The following is a 7,549-nucleotide window of genomic DNA, read 5'->3' on the forward strand; positions in this document are numbered from 1 at the left end:
GTTTGAAAAAAACTTAAAAAATGGTTTGGTTTGTTCAGGTTTAGTTGGAGCTTAGTGTGTTGGTTGATCAAATTGGGGGACGATTAGCATCAACTTAGCATAAATCGGTTTCTAGTGACTGTTTTATTTCTGTAGCTTATAGTCTATTGAATAAGACATTTTGTTAATGTTGCCTACATGTATCATGCTGACCACTTGAATTCTCTATGTACTTCTTCTTCTTTTTTCTTTATTCTTTTTTGTTCCCGACCAAATTTTAAAGACAAACTTCACTTAAGCTATAGGTCGATATCTCAATAATCTTTTCCTTCTAATTTGACCTTCTTCTTTATTTTTAAAAAAATATATTAAAATTGGGTAATGTTGTCATATATTTAATCCCACCCATGCATGTTTGCAAGTGAGATAATTGTTTGCAATGGAGATAGTTGGGTAATTTTGTTCATCTGTTCATCCGTTTCCCAGTAAAAGAATTCTCCCTCCTTCCTATATTGTTTGATCCTGTTTAGAATTCTCCCTCCTTCTTATATTATTTAATGCACTATCATATATGTGATTATTATTATTTTTTTTAAAAAAAGGGATGCACATCTTTTCTTACGTTTAGATCTAGTCTTCATGTTCATATTTCTACCTAATCGAATCATGCCATGCAAGATGCATCAATTTGCATCCTCTGCAGCATTCGGTATAAACTACACAAATAGATACAAAAATTGCAGATATTAAAATCTCAATCATTATTTTAAAATTAAATGATAGACATTTTGGATTGAACAATATTTAGTATTTCATTAATAAATAGTGATAAATAATAAGGTAAAATCTATACCATTTAGGTCTTTTGAGCTAGAGGTTTCAATAAGTGCGATTTAGGGGTATTGGTTAAAATTATTTACTCTAACAGTCTTTCCTCCTTTTTTTTTTCTCCTTTTCTTTCTAATGTAATTGACTAGCTTGACTATTTTATTATGCATGTCTATATTTTTACAGATTTGGCTTTAATTAGTAATCAGCTACATAATCAAATTAGATTCCATGCAATGTTGAAAATCATTTACTCTAACAGTCAATGTAGTATTATAACTCATATTATTGATGTGACACTCCAACTTACGTTATGTGCACACAAGACACCACGCTACACATTCCTCTCAAATATTAAGAAACCTAAACCCTAAATCCTAACCCTAACAAATATTTGAATTATCACCTGGTTGTCTTGCTTCCAAAATATTTGCATGTATTTTTAGGGTTTGAGCTTAGATTTGCATAACTTCATTCTTAAGCAATAATTATATTGGTAAACTTATTTAAAGCTGCTTCTCATACATTTTATTCATTATTTTTGTAGGATGTCTTTGAATCTAGTGTTCGAGGTTAGGTATGGCGGTAGATTCGACAGAAGTTGTGGTTGCAATTACGTGGGGGGAGAAGTTGCTGTTCATGGTGAAGGGTATGATCCTGACAACTTGTCTTTTTTTGAGCTTGAAGATATTTGTAAAGACTACGGGTACAAGCCAGGGGATCTAATATACTTCAGAGAACCTGATAAGACGTTAATGGGGGGTTTGCATTTAATCAACTCTGATGCCGACGTATTGTTCATGGTTGGTTGCCATAAAGGGCAATATATTGTGCATTTGTATGTCGTGTGTTTTGGGGAGGGTCAGGGTGATGTTCAGGATTATGAAGGAGAAGATGACGATGAAGAGGAGGGAAGGGTTGATTACAATGACCCTTGGTGGAAAGGCAAACTCAGTGATGACGAGGATTTATTTGATGTAGATGTTGACGAAGGCGATACTGGAACTAGAGCAACCGGAGCAGGAACTAGTGAAGCTGGAACCGTTGGTGATGGTGATGGTGGTTATGACAATGAGGGTGAGGAGGAAGAAACAGGTGATGAAGAAGATGGGAACCATGGTGAGGCCCGCAGAACTGATGCTTCTATTAGGTCCGAAAGTAGGCGTAAGAAAAATAAAAAATTTGAAGAAGTAGATGATGATGACACAAACTCTGAATTGGCTAGAAGTGACATATTGGAGTCACCACCCCATAGTGATGAGGAAGCTGAAGGGACATCTACAAAAACGCCCGAATTTCAGCGAATGGACCTAGTTAACCCAGAGTTGCATTTCTACATGACTTTCCCAGACATACAAACATTTAGAGAAGCAGTTAAGGAGTACAATATTTTGAGGGGCAAGGAAATTAGGTTCAAAAAGAATGAAAGAAGAAAGTCTATTGTTGTGTGTAGGGATGACAAGTGTCGGTACCGAGTATATGCAAGGCAGGTTTCTAATGAACAAACATTTCAGATAAGATCTATGCAGCCTAAACATGTGTGTGGTAGGCAATACAAGAACTCCATTGTGAACTCAACTTGGATATCGAACAAGTTGATTGAGAAGTTCCGAATTCAGCCGAATATGCCCTTGAATGTCATACAACATGAAGTGAAGGAAAAGTGGAAAATGGATGTGAGTCCAAGTATGATGTACAGGGCTAGGGCCAAGGCTTGTCAAAAAATATTCGGGAAGCTTGAAGACCAATATGGTCACCTGTGGGATTATTGCGAGACATTGAGACAAACGAATAGGGGAACTTGTATGATGATGAAGGTTGACAGGCCAAACCCAAATGTGCTTCCAAAGTTTGAAAGATTGTATTTTTCTCTTGCTGCAATGAAGAAGGGGTTTCTGGATGGTTGTAGGCCTGTCATAGGGGTGGATGGATGCTTCCTGAAAGGGCCATTCAAGGGACAATTGTTAGCTGCAGTTGGACGGGATGGGAATAATAATATGTACCCAATCGCATTTGCTGTTGTCGAAGCTGAGACCAAGGACTCTTGGACATGGTTTTTGGAAACCCTAGTGTCCGATCTTGGAGTGCATGAAAGGGGCTGCAGACCTACATTTATTTCGGATAGACAAAAGGTAAGTTATGTTACATTTAATTTTTGCTCATAATTTTCAAATCACACTTAAACAAATTTGTTAAATAATTGTATTATTTTGGTCATTTTTTCATGCATTATTAATTTGTTGTGCAAGGTCTCATGCCAGCTTTAGAGTTTGTGCTTCCAACGGCGAATCATCGAATTTGTGTTAGGCATCTGTATGCCAACTTCAGAGACTTGGAGGGCCATAAAGGATTGGCATTGAAAGAGCAGTTATGGGCTGTAGCAACCGCATACAATGAACATGAGTTTACAACTCATATGGAAGAATTGAAGAAACTTAGTAAGGATGCATACGATTACTTGAACAAGCTTGACCCCAGTGGGTGGTCTCGAGCTTGGTTTAATGAAGCTCCAAGGTGTGAGTTGCTGGTGAACAATATTTGCGAGTGTTTCAACTCATACATCCTCAAGGCTCGTGACAAGCCTATTTTGACAATGTTGGAAATGATAAGAAAAAAGTTGTTGAGGAGATATCAGGCTAAGAGGGAAGGGATTGCGAAGTTGACAGGGAGGTTGTGCCCTAGGATTGTGCCAAAATTGGAGGCAATTGGTTTGGATGCATGATTTATAGGAAGGGTTTGAGAAAATGTTTCCAGGTACTGCTTACCATGCATTGTTTCTTGTTCATAATCCATTTTTATTAAGCTTCAACTCTTTATGTTATTTATGTCAATTGGTTACTTAGAAGGCTTACATTTGTTGGACAGGAGGGGTTACCGGTCACTGCAGTATGCCGCCGTCTTGTAAAAGAAGCTGTTCGTGAGCGGCACTGTAAAGACAACTGCACTGCAATTGTCATTGTTTTCAGGCACAAGTAACTCCAAAGGCACCAACTTTGCTCTAGTAGAAATATGTTGGTGCTGGCTGTTGATTGCATTAATGTTTTGTCTAAAAGAAAAAAATTAATTATTGAATTTTTGTTACAATAATTATTACAATGAAAAACAATGTCACAGCTTTTTTTTTATTATTATTAATTTTTAAATTAATTAGAGAGAGAGAGAGACACAGGGGAGGGTGGGTGCCGCAATTGCTGAAATGGGTTGATTACAATGTTGGCATTGGCTTCCTCTTTCAGATTATAAAAAAAATGGTTTGATTGCAGAAAGGAATGAAAGGGATCGGAATCCCAATCGAAAAAGAAATGTTAAGAGATCATGTGGAAGTTTGACCACTCCGACAAAAAAATAAAAAAAATAAATAAAAAAAAAGTATAGGCCCCTGAGAATGCACGCCCTCGTCATCAAAGAATTTAGATTAATTCATATATAATCTCAGGAAGAGAAAAAGGGCCGTTGAGATAAATTACAAGTAAAAGGAAAACATATTTTTTAAGATATATGCATCCAAAGGTTGTTTGTTTTGTATTGCAATTTTAAAAGCTTGGTTGGGGATTGGTTTCAACATGCGATTGATAAAGTTGCGGGGATGGTTCCCCAAGCACTTCACCCCTTCAGGGGACCCTCTGCTTTTTCTTTTTAATGTTCTCATTCTTTTTCAAGCATCATACCATTTATATATATATATATATATATATATATATATATATAACATTATAAAATTTATATGATGTCGTATTTGGGCATTGGATCATGTGTGGTAGGTTGATAGCCATAACCACAAAAATGTGTACGATAAGTGGGAATCGTTCGATATAATTCTTGATTTTCAAGTCAATGTATCCCTCCCTTTCAAGACATGAAAAGACAAAGAAAAGACATGAAAAGACAAAGAAACAAAGCAACAAGCATATGTGGTAGTGAGAAGGCATGCATTACCAGTTTCTTGCCGTCAATGGAAGAGGGGAGTATGATCTTGAAGAAGTGCAAGTGTCTCCTACCCGCCATACAACTTGGCGGCCGGTGGCCATTCCTCCGGTTGGGCACCACTCTAGTCCGGCGAGTCCTTGACTTCTTCGGTGCCATAGTTAAAAAAGTATTGTCATCCAACGGTAGAAATGCCTCGAAGCTACTCTGCTCCCCTCAGAAATCAGCTCCGATTCTCAGTGGAGTGGCTGATATGGCACGCCACGAAAGAGAAAAATCACTATGTCATATCATTGCACTTGACTTGAAAAGCTGAGTGACGTGAAAGACAGGTTTCAGCAGAACAAAAGCTCCTTCGGCTGACGTCTTGGACTCGTGCGGATCATCCGGCTTACGTTCCTAGTTTACAAAAATGTAGCCCAAGACGAAAAAGTCCTTTTAACTCAAACTTGTCGGGTTTTTATTTTTTTTAAAAAAAAAAATTTTAAATCGAAGTTGTTTTTTAAGAGAATTCTTGATGTCTTTAAATTTGATTTTTCTTTAAAAATAGTCCTTTAACAAATTCCAAATATCAAGTACCGAAAATAAATTTTTTTTCATTTTTTAATCTTATATATTTATTTTTCTTCTCTCTCATCTACTAAGAACAAAAAATAATTTTTTTTAAAAATAACATTTAACAAAAGTAGAGAAATGTATAAGGAATTTGATATTTGATTCATTTTAAAAATTACTGTTCAAATTCTTTGAAAAGATTAATAGGAATGCTCTTAATTTTTAATTTAATCTTTTGATACATACACCTTATAGGATAATAATAATAGCTCCTTTGGCATTGACCACTTACTATTTCTCAAATTTTTTTTTTTTAATTCTTAATATTTTTACTTTTTACATCACATTAATTTTTTTTAATATTGTTTGAATCAAAAATTACTAAAAAACAACAAAAAAAAAAAAAATCACTTTTTAATTGAAATGATAAATGTTATTTTTAAAAGGTAAAAAATAAAACTCAAAATACCCAAGTGACATGCCATACACGCAATTCGTGTATACGTAAAACAGGAAATTACAGTCATAGCAACTAATAAATTCATTAAAAAGTACATTACATTTCAAATAAGCTTTTACAATTGCACGGCTCTAAAATGTACGGCATTGTGCTCCCACAATTACTTATGTTACAAAATACCACATTGTGCTCCCAAAATAACACAAACATAAAAAAAACACAATGTCATCTCAAAATTACATAGACCTCAGTTCAACTTCAAACGGCCAAGCTTGCATTCATACGGACCACTTGAAGTGTATCCAAACAACAAAACGAAAATGACACTTAAACAAATTACCCAGGAACACGCAAGAATTGTTCGGTAATTCTTCTTAACTGCATGGAGTTTGATCTCCCCAATCTCTACTTCCTTATGATACCGGGCAATTTCTTTATCCATTTCTACCTTCAAACACAGATTTTCTCTCTTCATTTCTACCTTCACCTTACTGATTTCAACTTGAACCATGTCTTCACACCGCTTTGCTTCTGACAACAATTTTTGGTGCTTTCGCCAGAACCAAGTTCCAACCCTTTTACATTTCGCACACAGCTCAGGATCAACTCATTCAAAGTAACCACAATCTCGGTTGATCTATAAAATAGTAAACAAATATTAATCACCAATCTAAACACATACAATATTACACATACCCATTTTTTTTATAGTTATATTTAAAATAGGTAAATGGTTAAAGTTTTTTTCACAATCAATTTTTTTTTTCTTTTTTCGCTACACTATCGAATATGATAGTGTAGTTGAAAAACCATTACACATAAAATTCGATACCTAAACCCTAAACCATTACACAAGCATCACGCCTAACCCTAGATGCTCTTATATATTGACAATAGAAGCCATGCGCGAGAAGTATGGCATGTTCAAACCCTAAACCCTAAACAAATTATAACAAATAACTAAACCCCAAAATAACCCAACAAAGAACCCACAACCATCACTACTCAACTTAAACACACATAACCAACAACAAAAATTAAAACCATAAACAAGACATTATCAATACTTATCCTAAACCCTAAAGAACACCCTACAAAAATTACAACCATAAAAAAGAAATGGATAAAGAGTTTGAAGAACTTGCCCAAATTTTGGTTTTCAACCATTACACAAGCATCACACCTAAACAAATTATAACAAATAACTAAACCCTAAAATAATCCAACAAGGAACCCACAACCATCACTACTCAACTTAAACACACATAACCAACAACGAAAATTAAAACCATAAACAAGAAATTATCAATACTTACCCTAAACCCTAAAGAACACCCTACAAAAATTACAACCATAAACAAGAAATGGATAAAGAGTTTGAAGAACTTGCCCAAATTTTGGTTTTCAACCATTACACAAGCATCACACCTAAACAAATTATAACAAATAACTAAACAATAAAATAATCCAACAAAGAACCCACAACCATCACTACTCAACTTAAACACACATAACCAACAACGAAAATTAAAGCCATAAACAAGACATTATCAATACTTACCCTAAACCCATAAAGAACACCCTACAAAAATTACAACCATAAACAAGAAATGGATAAAGAGTTTGAAGAACTTGCCCAAATTTTGGTTTTCAACCATTACACAAGCATCACACCTAAACAAATTATAACAAATAACTAAACCCTAAAATAATCCAAAAAAGAACCCACAACCATCACTACTAAACTTAAACACACATAACCAACAACGAAAATTTAAACCATAAACAAGACATTATCAATAC

Source organism: Corylus avellana, chromosome ca1 (genome assembly GCF_901000735.1).
Source record: "Corylus avellana chromosome ca1, CavTom2PMs-1.0".
In the NCBI taxonomy this organism is placed as follows: domain Eukaryota; kingdom Viridiplantae; phylum Streptophyta; class Magnoliopsida; order Fagales; family Betulaceae; genus Corylus; species Corylus avellana.